This window comes from Melanerpes formicivorus, unplaced genomic scaffold (assembly GCF_026170545.1).
Source record: "Melanerpes formicivorus ecotype bairdi unplaced genomic scaffold, bMelFor1.0.p_v2 SCAF_77, whole genome shotgun sequence".
Lineage (NCBI taxonomy): Eukaryota > Metazoa > Chordata > Aves > Piciformes > Picidae > Melanerpes > Melanerpes formicivorus.
In genome coordinates this window covers 2,940,099-2,957,503 of record NW_027142429.1, presented here as the reverse complement: position 1 = coordinate 2,957,503, position 17,405 = coordinate 2,940,099, and the positions used below count along the sequence as shown (strand labels likewise).

The 17,405-nt window shown below is 53.0% G+C and overlaps 1 protein-coding gene across 4 annotated transcripts in view; it reads right to left on the bottom strand.

Moving 5' to 3' along the window:
* The window catches only part of EHMT1 (euchromatic histone lysine methyltransferase 1), a 143,906-nt gene that overhangs the window by 113,538 nt on the left and 12,963 nt on the right, over positions 1-17,405 (bottom strand). Inside the window, exon 1 of one of the 4 annotated variants that reach the window (XM_068164143.1) lies at positions 7,719-7,821. The exons of the other annotated variants lie outside the window; for them this stretch is intronic. The gene's annotated coding sequence lies outside the window, so the exon portion shown is untranslated. Of the gene's footprint in view, positions 1-7,718; positions 7,822-17,405 lie in introns of those variants that run through there. 4 annotated transcript variants of the gene reach the window in all.

Sequence of the window (17,405 nt, the reverse complement as noted above, 5' to 3'; positions counted from 1 at the left end):
GGAAGGTGATATGCTCCAGGAAGACCTGCTGGTGGCCTTTTAGTACTTAAAGGGGCAAAACAGAAAGCTGGGGACAAACTTTTGAGTAAGGCCTGCTGTGACAGGCCAAGGGGTGATGGTTTGAGGTAAAAGAGGCAGATTCAGCCTGGAGAGAAGGAACAAGTATTTTGCATGGGGGATAGTGAGAGCCTCTCCCAGGCTGCCCAGAGGGGTGGGACCTGCCCCATCCCTGGAACCATTCCAGGTGAGGTTGTTTGGGGCTCTGAGCAACCTGCTGTAGCTGCAGCTGTCCCTGCTGACTGCAGGGGGGTTGGACTGGATGAGCTTTAAGAGTCCCTTCCAACCTAAAGCATTCCATGATTCTGTGCTAATGCTGGTTGGTGAATGCCAAAGAGATGGGCAGTTGTCTACCCAACACAAAGGAGGAGGGCAGCTGTCTAAGCAGTGCCCCTGTCTGATGCCAGCCTGTAGCAGGAGATGCTCAGCATCACGACTACCATGGCTGGAGGTGCAGCTGACACACTCTGACATGCACAGACACCTACACACAGGCACTCACTTCAAGGCAAGGCAAGGCAAGGCAAGGCTTTTAACTCCCAAACCCCAGGGGGAGAAGGGAACAAGGGGCACAGGAGAGCCCTGGAGTTCATATTAGAAAGCAGGGAAGTGAAATAGAATAGAGTAGAATAGAGTAGAGTAGAGTAGAGTAGAGTAGAGTAGAGTAGAGTAGAGTAGAGTAGAGTAGAGTAGAGTAGAGTAGAGTAGAGTAGAGTAGAGTAGAGTAGACCAGGTTGGAAAAGGCCTTCAAGATCATCCAGTCCAACCTATCACCCAACACCATCTGATCAACTAACCCATGGCACCAAGTGCCTCATCCAGGCTCTTCCTAAACACCTCCAGGGATGGGGACTCCACCACCTCCCTGGGCAGCACATTCCCATGGCCAATCTCTCTTGCTGGGAAGAACTTCTTCCTGACATCCAACCTAAACCTCCCCTGGCACAGCTTGAGACTGTGTCCTCTTGTTCTGCTGCTGCTTGCCTGGGAGAAGAGACCAACCCCCACCTGGCTACAAGCTCCCTTCAGGAAGTTGGAGAGAGCAAGAAGGTCTCCCCCGAGCCTCCTCTTCTGCAGGCTAAGCAACCCCAGCTCCCTCAGCCTCTCCTCACAGGGCTGTGCTCCAGACCCCTCCCCAGCTTTCTTGCCCTTCTCTGGACACCTTCCAGCAGCTCAACATCTTTCCTAACCTGAGGAGCCCAGAACTGGACACAGGACTCAAGGTGTGGCCGAAGCAGTGCTGAGCACAGGGCAGAATGACCTCCCTGCTCCTGCTGGCCACACTGTTCCTGATACATTGCTAGGTAGTGGGAACATCCTGGGGTCTCTTGGGAGGAACTGCATTTCTGCAGGACTCCTCTAACAAGCAGTGTGAGTTATAAAGAGAGTAGGGAAATGGTGATTCAAGGCTGGTACAGCTTTGGAAAGGGAACACAGATAACTGAGGGAAGCAGGGATTCCCAGCAACACTAAGAACTCTAAGAGGACTGAGAAATCAAATTGATGATCTGGAAAATGAGATGAGATTAGGAATGATCAGGTCAGTGGGGGCTCCTGAAGGAGCTGAAGCAGGAGGCAGCAGACTCTTGGTTTGCAGTGGTCTGTCAAAGAGGTTCAGGCTGGATAATTTCTACTGTTCATCCCACAGCCTGGGGAGCCATGACCCCAGACAGGACACTCAGGCAGTGCCCCACACCCCTTCCAGGGAAGGAGCTCACTCCTGCAGTGAGCAGCTCATGTGGTTAAGGCAGCTCATAAATCTGAGCCTGGTTCCAGGACCCAGCCTTGACTCCCTCCACTGCTGTGACACCAGGAAATGCAGGGCTCAGAGCTGCTCCTATGCCTTCTCCAGCAGTGACTGTCCAAGTCCCAGGTGCCCAAGCCCTGCCATGTCCCAGCAGCTGGAGAGGGCACCACTGGGAAGAGCTGCCACACGTCCTGGCACCCCTGACCTTCCCATGGGAACAGCCAGTTCTTCTGTTTGCTTCTCTAGCTGCAAATCACTGTGGCAGCAAGTAGGTCACAGACTAGATGGTGCTTGAAGAACCACCCTGCAGTTCACTTCCTCTTCTTTTAAGTCATTTTAGGAGCCACCAAATCACTTCACCACCACCTTCAAAACCTCCTCCAGCGCAGCCCCATCCATCCCACCACCCCTCCCTGTCCTCTCTTCTCCTCCACTGCCAAGCTCACAGCTCTGTCTCCTGCTTCTGCTCTCTCCTTGCTCTGTTTAATTCCATCTGCAGGTGGATGCAGGTCTTTAGAACAGGGTTTTTCTTCCATCTTCCCTTCCACCACAGACCATACTTCTCCCAGCACAACGTGCTGCAGTGTTTTCCTTCTCCAGCACTCAGAAGCCCAAAGGTTTCTCCTCCATGCTGATCAATTCCACAGGAATGTGGCTCAAAAATGCAGCTCCTTCCCCTGTGCCCACAACTTCACTAATTAATCCTCAGGCAGAAGGGGGGCAGAGAGTGCCCCTGGCCAGCTGCTGCTGCTTCCAGCCTTGCTGTGGTCCCTTCTCAAAGCCATGCCCCACTGGCCTCCCAGCAGCACAGGGATACCATGGGAGCTGCTGGGGAGATGCTGAATAGTATCATAGTATCAGTCAGGGTTGGAAGGGACCACAAGGATCAGCTAGTTCCAACCCCCCTGCCATGGGCAGGGACACCCCACACTAGATCAGCCTGGCCAGAGCCTCATCCAGCCTGGGCTTAAACACCTCCAGGGACAGGGCCTCAACCACCTCCCTGCACAACCCATTCCAGGGCTTCACCACTCTCATGGGGAAGAACTTCCTCCTCCCCTCCAGCCTCAATCTCCCCACCTCCAGCTTCATTCCATTCCCCCTAGTCCTATCACTCCCTGAGATCCTGAGAAGTCCTTCCCCAGCCTTCCTGTAGCCCCCTTCAGATACTGGAAAGCCACAATTAGTCCTTCCCTGCTTTGCCCAGGACATGGAGAAGACCTGGCAGCCTGGCAGGAGGGCTTGGGACAGAGAGAGAGAGCGCTGCCATAGGGCACAAAGCAAGGCTGCAGCAGCAAGGAGCTAGTTCAGGGTGTCAAGAAAGCTGAAATGCAGCCATAAGGTGGATTTCAAAATGGCCAAGAAAGACAGGAGATAAAACTCCTCCTCTGAAGTGAGCCTCAGTGATGCATGAAGGTGGAGAAATGCTGAGCAGCACAGAAAAGCCTTCCTCAGCTTCACAGCAGAAACAGGATTCACCCCAGCAAGTAATTACAAGGCTTAGATCATAATGTCTGGTTCTCAAGTCGTTCCCAATTGACTAGAGGTTGGCTGAAGCAGTGAGAAGGGAGAGAAGCAAAGACATCAGGCTTTGAAGTAGTCATCATTAGATTATTAAAGACTGGGACTTGGATGCAGTACCTTCCCCAGCACAGCAGCTCTCCCTCTCCCTGTGACTGCCAGGCTTGCTTAAGGCTTCCTCAGATACACCTGGAAGATTCAGTTCCAGTTTGTGCTTTCTGTTCTGAGCACAGCCCTTGGCTGCTAGGATACCAAAGAAGGCAGCAAGTCCCAAATGCAGGTTTCAGTTCCTCCATTAAGCAAAGTTCTGCTGATGGAGGAAGAGACAAACCTGGGCAGAGAGGCAGAGCTTTTGACCAAAAATTCCCAGAGGAGAGTCTCAGTGGAGATGATGAAGCCTCCTGAAGAGCCCATCTCAGGGAAGCAGCCAGCAGTCCCCCTGCTGACAGGAGTTAAACACCCAGGGGGGTGACACCTGGGCTCTCCCCAGATGACCCCATCCTGAGCACTGGCTGCTGCCTCCCCACACTGACACCCCCATTCCCCACTGGCTGTGGCTCCCAAAGGTGGCCATGCCCTGGGCTGCTGGGGTCACAGCCTGCCTCACAGCACACACTGCACCAGGAGCTGCCCAGGCTGCAGAACCAACCTGTGCTCGGTTTGGCCACACTGGAGGAGGGCTGGGGGGGCTCTCACTCCATGGGAACACCCCAGCAGGGATCTCCAGAGCTCCTCCAGCAGAGCCCAGGAACACAAATATTAAACCAAACAGCAATTAAATCTGGATGTAGCTATTGTGTGCTTTCAGACTGATCAGGTCCAGGGCTGGCTGAAGAGGAGCTGAACTTCTCAGCAAAGAGAGCCCTGCGCTGGAGGGAAGCTGCTGTGGGCTGAGACACTCATAAAGCTGCTCTGATCTGGAAGCACAAAGTCCCCAGGCCACCAAAGGCCTGGTAAGGCTGAAGCCTGGTGCTCCATGCTAGGGGCAATCCTCAGTAGCTGAAAATTGCTCATTTCCCCAATTTTACTCTGCAACAAGGAGGAGGAGAGCTTGGCTCTTTGGGTTTGAGCCCAAAGGCATGGCATTATGGGAACCTTTGTCCTTTTGCTGAGCCTTTCCCCCATTTTCTGGTGCTAGAGATGCTTACCCTGGTACTGAAGACCAAAAGAAAAAGCTTAAAGCTGGTACAAACCACCCTGAATGTGATTCAATCCACTTTGAACGTGATTCACCTCCCAGTGAGGTTGCAGTAAGGAGTGAGGCAACACACCCAGGCTCCCTAAAGTGACCCAGAGCAATGACCTGCACAGGGGGAGATAGGGAGAAGAACCTCAGGACTGGTTGCAGAGCCACAAGACCTTGGGGGCCTGCCTTAGAATCCCAGAATTGTTTTGGTTGGAAGAGAACTTGTAAGACCATTGAGTACAACCTTCAACCTAAAGGTCCTGGTAAAGCAGCCCCCCCACAACACACTTCAGGTTAAGGAGGCCTTTGTGTTAGACCCTGATCAGACATTTTAAGGTTTGCTGTAACTTTTCTTGCTTTTCTCTTTGCTTTAAAAATAACCCCAAACTATTTCCCAGCCCTTCAACCAAATGCCCTTCAAGCAGAATCATAGAATCATGGAACAGTTTGGGTTGGATGGGACCTCCAAAGGTATCATAGTATCAGTCAGGGTTGGAAGGGACCACAAGGATCATCTAATTCCAACCCCCCTGCCATGGGCAGGGACACCCCACACTAGATCAGCCTGGCCAGAGCCTCATCCAGCCTGGCCTTAAACACCTCCAGGGACAGGGCCCCAACCACCTCCCTGCACAACCCATTCCAGGGCTTCACCACTCTCATGGGGAAGAACTTCCTCCTCCCCTCCAGCCTCAATCTCCCCACCTCCAGCTTCATTCCATTCCCCCTAGTCCTATCACTGCCTGAGATCCTGAGCAGTCCCTCCCCAGCCTTCCTGGAGCCCCCTTCAGATCCTGGAAGGCCACAATGAGGTCACCTGGGAGCCTTCTCTCCTCCAGACTGAACAGCCCCAACTCCTTCAGTCTGTCCTCATAGGAGAGGTGCTCCAGCCCTCTGCTCATCCTCCTGGCCCTGCTCTGGACACCTTCCAGCACCTCCACATCCCTCTTGTCATAGGGGCTCCAGAACTGGAGGCAGTACTCCAGGTGGGGTCTCCCCAGAGCTGAGCAGAGGGGGAGGATCACCTCCCTTGACCTGCTGGCCACACTTTTCCAGTCCAACCCCCTCTGCAGTGAGCAGGGGCACCCTCAGCTAGATCAGGCTGCCCAGAGCCCTGTCAAGCCCCACTTTGACTATCTCCAGGGATGGAGACAGCTGATCATTTTCCTCTGAACTGAACACCCCCCCCACCTCTCTTGTCATGGTGACAGAAATGGTGCTGGCAGAAGATAAAACTCTGAGACAGAAAACACTGATCCACCACCGAGAGACATGCAACTGGATCCCAACACAGCCACAGGCCCCTCCAAGGGAAGAGGCTTTGTTCTCACCACTTCCAAAGCAGCGTGCTAAAAACAACATCCCTCCCAAGATAGATTTGTATTGCTGGATCTCTGTCATTTTCCTCACACCCCTCAAAAGGGAAGATATAATTAACCCATCCTCAATAGAAATTACAATGATTTGGAAACAGCAAGAAACAATCCATTTGCATTCGGCAGCTAATCATTCCCCCCACGCACCCAGCCATCAATGTTCCCTGAAACCATCACCCACAGAACAGACAATCTGTGCTAGCCAGGGCTTCTGGAAAGGAGGGGGAAAAGGAGGGACCAAGCCAAACGTTGGGGAGGCAAAATTTGTCTTCCAACGGGCCAGGTGTGTGCTGGAAGTGCCCTTCTGAACTCGTCTGGCAGCCTTCAGCACCCACCTCTGCACGTGGCTGGCAGCTCCCAGGGGACAGAGCCAGGTGGCACTGGCAAAACTGTGGAGTTATTCCCTTCTTCACGCCACTCCAAGAACCTTGAAGCCATTCTCCAACACACAACATGGTCAAGGGATGCTGCTGCCCTTGGACAGGGATTCAGCACCGGGCAACCCCTGGGGGACAGTCAGAGCCATGCACGACAGTGGCACAGGCAGAGCTACAGCTATTGTTATCATGGACTCCTGGGAGGAGGAAGGATGTTGCCCTTCTTCCACTCACACACTCTCCTGTGGAGTGCCCTCTAACAGCTCCAGCTGGAGGGGAGTGATTCATTTCAGTCAGGCACACAACGCTCAGAACCCTTCCCCACCACCCCCCAAGCCAGGCAAGTTTTGCTGAGGGCTCGCCTCCATTTCCTCCTCCTTCAGTGTTGTTAAGAGGTAAAGAGACAAGCCATGGGTAGTGAGCACTGCCTCTGCCAGCTCAAGCCCTGACAAAAACCAAACCACCCAAGGCAGCTCTCCTTGATGTCCCTGGAGCCCCCAGGTTGGCCCTTCTGTTGCCTGTGCCTTGAGCATTTGGAGGCAGCTGATATACCAAGCACCAAGGGTGATGAATCAGGTCCTCCTTCACCCATGCCTGTTGGAGGCGAGGAGGTAAACCACCGCTCGCTCACTGGCAGCTAAGAGAGGGTTTGCTTCCTCCAGGATGCACCCACAAAGAGGCAACTGGGGAAGGAAGGAGGGAAGGAGGGAAGGAAGGAAGGAAGGAAGGAAGAAAGGAAGAAAGGAGCTCAGCTTCACCTTGATGCAATCCCTGTGCCTGCAACACTTACCTGGCGAGGCTTTCGCTCCTCAGCACACGCAAAGTGCTCATCCTTTAAAGCAAAGCCAAAACAGCTCAACCATTATTTCTCTTCCCCCATCTGACACAGGTTTGCAGCTCCTCAAGCATGGGGGAAGAGGGAGCAAAATAATGATGGTAATAACAAATAATAATGACACAAGAGATTGTTATCCTGTAGGCAAGCAAAAGCCAAATCCCTTTCTACCTTTTCCTTCCACCAGAAGCATGGCAGAGAGAGTCCCACTGGGTTCTGATCACGACTACACAGGACCAAGTGTTTCCAGCTCCCTCCTGCCAGCACAGCTCAACGTGCAGCAAGGCCTCACCTCCTCTAATCGTTCAACTCAACACGAAGCCACCCTGCTGCTCTACCCCCAGGCTCTAGTGCCTCAGGATGGCCTGGCTTGGAAACAGGACTGCTTTGGCCTGGAGGACACCAAAAGACACCACGACACGAAAGGTCACCCAGGAAAAACACCAGTGCACAGAATCCCTCTTCCCCAGCTCTTTACAAAAAGAAAGAGAGAAAAAGAAAAGGAAAGGCCCAAATAAAAACACCCAAACCAAACCAAACCAAAGAAGAGCCCAAGCTTTACCAAGCCCTCAGCCTGCCAGTAGAAGCACGAAAAGAGATGGACATTAATGCCATGTACCTCCGTCAATTTTTTTTTCCTCGTGCCTTTGGAGCAGTTGTTTACTGCAGCCAACTGCAGAGAAATTACAGTAGCTTAACTCTCCAACTCCCTCTAAAGGATTAATCTTCCAGTGAGCATGCTCACGCCAGAGCTCTTTGCAGCAGTTGCATCCATTTCACGAAATGAGGGCTGCTGCAGACAGGAGGAAATGCCATTTCAGGGCGACAGGCGAAAGTTACACGACACCAAACACCACCACCCCACACACACACCCCCAAAAAATAAATACAAGAGGGCTAAATCCCTTCCCAGAGCTCCAAAAGGGCTCTCTGCCCAAGCCTCCACCTCCAGAGCAGGTCTGGAGGCTTGACGTCCTTGTGCCCTTTCAGGAAGAGGAGGGGGGGGTGGGGGTGGTTTCCCTGCGAGGCACGTTTCAAATGGCTGATCTTGGCTTTTCTCTCCAAGCTGGTGGACAGTTTATCCACCCAACCTGAAGTCCAAACCAGCTGCTTTTGGCTGGCAGATTCCCTTCTCCTGTCGTTTGTTGGCTCGTCTCAGGTTTGCAAACAAGCAGGCAGATGATTTGGGGTGCAGCTGGGGGGGGGGGAGGGGAAGGTGAAGAGTCAGATGGAAAAGAACAGCTTTAAAAACCTACTTCTCAACTCAGCAGCCCAGCAGGTAACAGCTCCTGAGACACATTTAACTCCACAGATTAAGGACCCATGCAAATGAGGATTTGTTAGTAGACAACAAATCCAGCATCTAACCGAGGCTGGCCAAGTAATCTTGCCCATTCTCTCCTAGTCCACTGGAGAGGCAACTGCTCTGTTTGAGGCATTCCTCCCTCACCCCAAATGGTGCCACCTTGAATTGGAGCTTCCCTGGTGAAAAGACAGCTCCAAAACCAAGGCTAAATGTTTCTGCTTCAGGAACAGATTCATCCATTTTCCTCTCCCTGTATCACCAGGGCACTGCCCTTCCCCTCCCCATCTATCTTATTTTATGTTCTGTTGCTTAATTGCTCTTTGTGGCTGCTGGAGATCCAAGCCTCCCCCTCCCCCACAAAGGGGCTCTGATTTCAAGTTTGAAACCCTGCTTGAGTGTGGGGCACAGAGAACAGACTCCAGCCCCTGAGCCCTGGGGAGATCCAGAGTGGGCTCCAGCCGAGGGCGGGAGATGGCTTCACAAACCAGCCGCCAGCCTTCACCCAGCCACTGCGAGGACCTAAACACTTAGGTGTTTTTAAAGCAAGTCTTGAGTGCCTTTGATGGCATGAAGCCCTTTTCTCTGTTTCAAGCCTTCCATGTGAATCCCCAGGCAAGGCACCATGTCAGGATAGTGTTAAAGAAGGGCTATGGCTGCTTTTAAACTGCGCTGCTCACCATAGCGACAGGCTCCAGAGGGGCTGAGAAAACGTATGGGTGACACTGGGTATTTTGTTCTCTTGTCACCTAAATAGAATCACCCACAGAAAGGAAATCTCTGTTACCATGCATTAAAATAGATGCCTTGTTTTATTTAGAAGGCATCCAAACTGGTTGGTTGGGACGTGTCACAGCACAGGCTGTTCAGCCACCCCTCCCTGCTCCATCCTTTGGGGACTTTAATCAGCCATGCCTGCACGCATCCTGCCCTCGCCTCCCACTGAGCTCAGGTGCTTCTGAGGCTGCTCCAGCTCCTGGGTTTGGAGCCAGGGTGGGATCTGTCCCTGAAAACGCCTGCAATGAAAAATCCCAGCCTTTGAAAGCCCTGCTGCAGGAAGATCATGTCCCGTGCTTCCTCCTCCGTTGCAGGATTACACCCAAACACGAGGTTGGGCTATCAGATATGGAGCTATCCTGACCTGTCATTCCCAATTTGGAAAGCAGTCAGAGCCCCTGAGAGTTTAGACTTTGAAGATTGACTGCTATTGATTCTTCTTCAAGCAAAGAGCCCAAGCTGGCAATCAGTCAATAATAAGCAATTACTCGACAGCCTCTTATCTGCAGATGCCAGCCCAGACAGCTCGATTCAGAGAGGCAGCAGGTCAATAAATCAAAGCTGTTCTCAGATTTTAAAATATCATCATTTAAGAAGCCACCCAGCCCTCACCCTGGCTGAGGAGGCAGCCAGGCCAGCCAGGCTCCTGCAGAGCACTAGGGAGGTGTATCACTAATCAGCCCAGCAGGAGACAGGACACGATGTGGTGAAACCCACCTCTGACACTCCTCATTTGTCAGGAGGAGCATGAAAGTTGCAGCTGGATGAAGGTGAGGAGAGAAAGTGGGGGCAGCAAAAGACTTCTCCTTCAATCAGTTACTTCCAGGGAATCATAGCCTCATGGAATCACAGGTTTGTTTTGGTTGGGAAAGACCTCTGAGGTTGTTGAGTCCAACCATCAACTACCACCACCAGGGCCATTAAACCATGCCCCCAGAGTGCCACATCCATGTTTCTTGAACACCTCCAGGTGCTCTGCTTCCTCCTGACCAGAAAACTGTGAAACCTCCACAGCCTGACATGGTGCCAGGGGAGGTTTAGGTTGGAGGTGTTCAAGGCCAGGATGGATGAGGCCCTGACCTACCTGGGCTAGTGGAAGATGTCCTTGCCTGTGGGAAGGGAGTTGGAACTGCATCATGTTTAAGGTCCCTTCCAACCCAAACCATTCCATGGATCTATGAACCTACCACACAATGCAGGTATCTGAGGATAAGGCCTAAGTGTCCTCACTCTTCAACACCTTTCATGGTCTCAGAGGGACAATCAGGCAGCAGAGAATGAATTACTTGAACTGTGCTTACCAGCTGGGTCAGACTTCTTGTGGAGCAGCCTACTGAGGTTTGCACCTCTAACTACACACAGGGTCTGTGGCTCTTTGTTTCATCAGGGCCAGGCCAGCAGGAATCTGTGGGAATGTACACCCAAAATCTGAGAGGATTTCTCCCCTTCATACCACAGAGCATCTACAGGTGGCTTTTGCAGTGTCAGTCTGGTCTGCAACATCCCAGCAAGGCATGGAAGAGGCACCCAGGAAAAGGAGTGCATCTCTCTCACCATTTATAGTAAAGCCACAACACACCAAAGCAGCAGCTGACAGGATCCCACAGCCTGCGCTGCAGAGAGCTCCTCAGGTCTGCAGCCTACCAGAAGTACTTCCACACAATGCCTGCTGCCTTCTGTTGTGAAACAAGCTGCCCTTTTCTCTCCTCCTCCTCACGTACAGGTGAGTGGGAGGTCAGTGGATCCACACTGTAAGGACACTGAGGGGCTGCAGTGTGTCCAGAGAAGGATAACAAAGCTGGGGAAGGGTCTGGAGAACAGGGCTGGGGAGGAGCAGCTGAGGGAGCTGGGGGTGTTCAGCCTGGAGAAGAGAAGGCTGAGGGAAGACCTCATTGCCCTCTACAGCTCCCTGAGAGGAGGTTGCAGTGAGGTGGGGGTTGGGCTCTTCTCCCTAGTCTCAGGTTACAGAACAGGAAGGGGCTTTAAATTGTTCCAGGGAAGGTTTAGGTTGGAGATTAGGAAAACTGTCTTTGCTGCAAGTGTGGTCAGGGATTGGAAGAGGCTGCCCAAGAAGGTGGTGGAGTCACCACCCCTGAAGGTATTCAAGAAACCTGTGGCCATGGCACTTGGGGACATGGTTTGATGGCCACGGTGGTGTTAGGTTGGTGGCTGGACTCGATGATCCTCAAAGGCTTTTCCAACCCCTCCAATTCCATGACAGCCTGGCTGTAGCACAGCTCTGAAGAGGAGCCAGAGAACTGTTGGAGTTGCTAAGCACTGAAACAGTTATTTCCTCAGGAAGGAGAGCAACCATGCTGCCTGCTCTTGGCCTGGCTTTGACAGATCACAGGCTCTAAGCTGTGATGTCAGCATCCCCACTCTGCAAAAGGGAAACAACCCAGCAACAACATCATAAACCAGCAATGAGGCAGCAACACCAGACCATTGCTCAGCTTCTCCCATGAAACAGCAGCAGTCACAAGATGACAAGACCAGAGAATCACAGAATGCTTTGGTAAGGAAAAGACCTTGAAGCTCATCCACTCCAACCATCCTCTAACTCTGCCAAGGCTGCTGCTAACCCATGGCCCTCAGCACCACATCTCTGCATGGATGGGCATCCAACCACCTCCCTGGGCAGCCTGTCCCAGTGTTTGAGAACCCTTTCAGTGAAGAAGTTTCTTCTCATGTCCAACCTAAACCTCCCCCAGTGCAACTTGAGGCCAATTCCTCTTGTCCTATCACTTGTTACTAGGGAGAAGAGCCCAACCCCCACCTCACTCCAACCTTCTTTCAGGTAGTCATTGAGAGCAAGGTCTCCCCCTGCCCCCTTCTCTTGACTGCCCAAGGCACTGCTCTTCTTCATGACTCATTACTTCATGCCCACTGCAGCCCAAGACCTCATGGCTGACTTTGGTGCAGAGAGGCAGGAACCAGGGGACAGGCAAAGTTAATCCCTGCTGGCATGTCTAGCAGGTTGCCTTTGCAGGAGACAAGGCCAGAGCACCCTCAGTGGACAAATCCAATTTAGGTTAAATTCCAGCAGTTCACTGGCCAAAGGTTGACAAAATTAGTCTCTTAATGGGATCTCACCACCACTTTCAGGGCTTATCAGAGTGGCCCACGTGGTGGCAATGAATATGGATGCTTTAGAAAATAATCCTCAAAGCAGACTGATGCAAGGACTTTCCTTTGTCCCTTCTAGCACTTTCAGCACAGAGACACCACACCAACCTTGTGTGCACAGTGCCCCACTTGTCAGTACTGCCCACTGCAGTGTGGGGAGAGGGAGAGAGGAAACAGCAGGCTTCTGTGTGACTGCAGCCCACCGTCAAAACCCACCCATGGCACTCTGTGCTCATGGCACCACGCTGTCTGCAGCACCAGGTTAGATAGGGGAGGGCTTTGGAAGAGCTCAGAAGATCCTCAGACTTCACAGGCACAGATTTGCTTTGCCCAATACTGTTCATGAGGATCTGACTAGCTCTGATTTGTCTCTGAAGATAAACACTGTGAGAGGGTCTGTCTTCATACAGCAAGAACTGTCCCTCTGTGCCTGGTCTTCCTATCACAGGCACCAGTGGCTCTCAGCCTTCAGTCTCCCAACTACTGGAGAAGGCTTCAGGGAGACCTTGGAGCAGCCTTCCAGTACCTGAAGGGGGCTACAAGAAAGCTGGGGAGGGACTTCTGACAAGGGCTTGTAGTGAAAGGACAAGGGCCAATGGCTTTGAGCCAGAAGAGGGGAGACTGGAAATGAGGAAGAAATTCTTTGCAGTGAGGCTGGGGAGACTCTGGCACAGGTTGCCCAGGGAGGTTGTGGCTGCCCCCTCCCTGGAGGTGTTGAAGGCCAGGCTGGATGAGGCCTTGAGCAAGCTGGGCTGGTGGGAGGTGTCCCTGCCCATGGCAGGGGGTTGGAACTGGATGAGCTCTAAGATTCCTTCCAACCCAAACCATTCCTTGAATCTAGGAACTACTTCCAGGAGGCTCTGAAAGGTAGCAGGGAAAAGCAAGCTACCTGCAGTCGTCACATTTGCAATCCAGACACTTAGACCCTACTGGCATGGGATTAAAAACCACTCAGCAAACTGAGCAGAAGTATCAGAGAGGAAGTGCTGGAGGCATCTGGCTTTCAGTATGACAGCCAAAAAGAATTCTTTCTTTCAAAGCTTAAGCAAATGCTTTAGTGAAGCTGACACAGGCAAACATTCTCCTGGTGGCTTAGGGAAAGGACAACGATGGCTGGAGAAGGCAGCACCAGCTTCAAGGAAGGCAGGCCCAAAGCCTGGCCCCACCTCCAGCCTCTAACACCTGGACAGGTTGCAAACCAAGCAGCAAAGAGGATGAAGAGTATTTATCCAGCCTCTAGATTAAAACTAGAGGTGGAGATGTTCCATCAGCTGCTGAGGACCACAGCACCAGGAGAACCTCCTTGCTCTGGGAAGAGATGGCCAAGCCCCACGCTCTCAAGCCTGCTGTAACACAGGGGGAGAATCCAGAGCTCAGGGACACTGAAGGGGTTTGCTGCAGCTCGATCCAAAGGCCCTGATAACACAAAACACTGACTGTGACCTTCCAAAAGAGCCAGGTAGCAATGCTCAGATGCCCTTGTAGCAGATATGTCCATACAGCCACCCTGTGCCACAGGCAGGCCACCCGGCACACTCATGAAGGGGCACATCATGATTGTGGGCACATCTCTGAAGAAGCTGATCTGCATCAGGTTGAAAGAGATCTTCAAAGGTCATCTTGTCCAACCCCCTGCAGGCAGCAGGGACACCTCCAACTAGATCAGGCTGCCCAGGGCCACATGAAATTTGATCCTGAATGTCTCCAGGGATGAGGCCTCCACCACATCCCTGGGCAACTTGTTGCAGTATTTCACCATCCTCATTGTGAAGAACTTCCTCCTGATGTCCAACCTAACTCTGCCCTGCTCCAGTTTCAAACTATTGCCCTTTGTCCTACCCCCACAGGCCCTTCTGCACAGTCCCTCCCCAGCCTGCCTGCAGCTCCCCTGCAGATACTGAAACGTTGCTCTAAGGTCTCCCTGGAGCCTTCTCTCCTCCAGGCTGAACAGCCCCAATTCATTCGGCCTCAGTTTATAGGAGAGATCCTCCAGCCCTCTGATGCCGATGCTGTCACATCAGTGGCTCAGGATGTAGCAGAAAAGAGAGATTTTAACTACTCCTCCCCTCTGCTGCCCAGCCCAGATGGCAGCAACACGATCCAGCATTCTCCTGTCAAGACAGAGCTGCTTAATGCCAGCCTGCAGCTGGTGAGTGGAGGGGAGGAGACAAGGCACCAAGAGAATGGCAGCGGCTGCGGAAAGAGGAGCTCTACAAATCAGCTTGGGAAAACAGCCCCTGAAGCACAGCAGCACAGAACTGTTGTGCTTGGAAAAGACCTCTAGGACCATCCAGGCCAACCATCAACCCAGCACCACCATGGCCACCAAACCATGTCCCCAAGTGCCACGGCCACACATCTCTTGAACGCTCCCAGGGATGGGGACTCCACCACCTCCACTTGGAAGGCAACAGAAAGCTTGATTTGAGCATTCCTACAGAAAGAACTGAGGACAGAAGGGAAGTCCAGGAATGGCTGCACTGCTGGGAATCCAATTGGAAAGGTGGACAGTGTCTAACAGACACCAGACAACAATGCTGGTAGCAAACAGTTGAGGCTCACCTGGCTGAAAACCCAAAGGACACTTAATGTTATCCAGCAGAGGCAGGAAAGCTTCTCCTGCCTTTACTTACAGCTTCACAGATTGCATCAGGTTGGAAGAGACCTTCAAAGGTCATCTTGTCCAACCCCCCTGCAGGCAGCAGGGACACCTCCAACTAGATCAGGCTGCTCAGGGCCACCTCAAGTCTGATCTGGAATGTCTCCAGGGCTGGGACCTCAACCACATCCCTGGGCAACCTGTTGCAGTATTTCACCACCCTCATAGTAAAGAACTTCCTCCTGATGTCCAACCTAAATCTGCCATGTTCCAGTTTCAGGCCATTGCTTCTCATCCTGTCACCCCAAGCCCTTGTCAAAAGTCCCTCCACAGCTCTCCTGGAGCCCCCTTCAGGTACTGGAAGGCTGCTCTGAGGTCTCTCCCTGGAGCCTTCTCTTCTCCAGGCTGAACAGCCCCAACTCTCCCAGCCTGTTCCCACAGGGCAGGTTCTCCAGCCTCTGATCAGCTTTGTGGCCTCCTCTGGACCCTCTCCAGCAGTTCCAGGTCGTTCCTGTGCTGGGGGCACCAGAACTGGAGGCAGGGCTGCAGGTGGGGTCTCACCAGAGCAGAGCAGAGGGACAGAATCCCCTCCCTTGGCCTGCTGGTCACACTGGTTCTGATGCAGCCCAGCACACAGCTGCCTGCTGGGCTGCCAGTGACCACTGCCCCACATTGATGGCAAATCCCTCCCCAAGGTCTCTGGGTTCAGATCAGGTCTCAAGAGTCTTTTAACTGTAACATTGCACTGTAGTCTCTGTAATCTTCTGTCTCATGGAGGGTCAGTGCTGCAAACTCTCCTGGCACTTAAGTCCTATTATCTGTCTGCACTAATTCTGCACACACTGCATTTGTGAGTCCTCTGCTCTCTGCTCATATAGCTCCACATTCAGCAGCCCCAGTCAGCCATGAAGCTGGACATCTGCTAGGAGGGAAAAAAGAAAACAAACCCCAGAGGCTGCTCCTGCTTCAGCAGTCAGCCCCACAGTCTGTTTTTCCAACGCTCTCACTTTGCACATGGCTTCAGAAAGCCTGGGAAAGAAGCAGGTTCTGTTCTGTGCTTACAAAGCACTATCTATACTTGCAAGGCAATAAAAAGCATAGCTTAATTAATAATACATCAGCAGGAAAATGTTAATGAGCACCCAGCAGGGAGAAGGACTGCTGTCCAATCTCCTTGCCTGGGCAGGGAGCAGCAGCAGCAGCATTACCACCCCAGCACATGGCAGATCTCGGACTCCTCAGGGAGAGCACAGGGGACCAAGGGCTGTGTCACCATCTACATTTCTCTTTAAAAGCAGACACCTGCAACAGAGGCAGCCCTTGGCAGCTCCAAACCAGCTTCCACTTGTGGACTTTTTGTCATTTCAAGCATTTAGAGCGTCCCCGGGCATCCAGTGTATAAGCACCCAGACAAAGGGGCCTCCTGCAGTCGGCTCTGTGGCCAGGTCTGCAGACTACCCAGCCTCAAGCTGCTGACATGCCCCTGCTGCTGCTTCACAAGCACCTTGAGGGGAGACAGAGCAAACCTCCCAACTTCTGGGAAGTCACTGAGAATCACAGAATAACCACAGAAGATCTTTGGTTGGAAGAGACCTTCAAGATCATCCAGTCCAAACTTAGACCCAGCACTGCAAGGTCACCATCAAACCATGTCCCTGACCACCAGGTCCACACTCTGCTTAAACACCTCCAGAGATGGTGACTCCACCACTGCCCTGGGCAGACCATTTCATTGTCTGAGAACCCTTTCAGTGAAGAAATATTTCCTAATATTCAGCTTAAACCTCTCCTGGCACAGCTTCCATCCATTTCCTCCAGTCCTGTCACTTGCCACCAGGGAGAAGAGGCTGCCCCTCCTCTCTGCAAACTCCTTTCAGGGAGCTGTAGAGGCAATGAGGTCTCCCCTCAGCCTCCTCTTCTCCAGACTGAACAACCCCAGCTCCCTCAAGCCCCTCTTTGCAGGACGTGCTCCAGGCCCTCCTCCAGCCTCATGACCCTAAATATCCAAGTGGCTTCCTTGGGGCCCTGCTGAGGGCTCGATCTGGTGCTGGCTTGGCTAGGGGCAGGTCACAGCAGAGGAGGGAATCCCCTCTGCCAGCTGTTCCCCCTCCCCGCTGCAGGAGGCTGCTGGGGCAGGAGCCCGGGGCCGGCGCTGCCCCCGGAGCGCATCCCCGGCCGGTGCCGCACGGGGAGGGAGGGAGGAGGCTGCCTGCGGCCAATGGAGGAGCCGCCGGTCCTGCCTCTCGGCGGAAGCGTGGAGGCGAACAAAGGGCCGGTGAAGAAAGGCAAGTTGGCCGCAAAAACTTCCTAGCAGTAGCCAAGCCTCAGCCCTGACAAATCACCCTCACACCCCATCACCTCCTGACCTTCTCCTCCGCAGCCCAGCTGCCTCCGGGGTCACACCAGGAGCTGGATTTAAGCCCTGACGCTGGCTGGGGGTGAGGAGGATCTTTGTGTCATCTGTCATTGGTGATGGCAGCCCAGAGCCACAACCCCAGGCC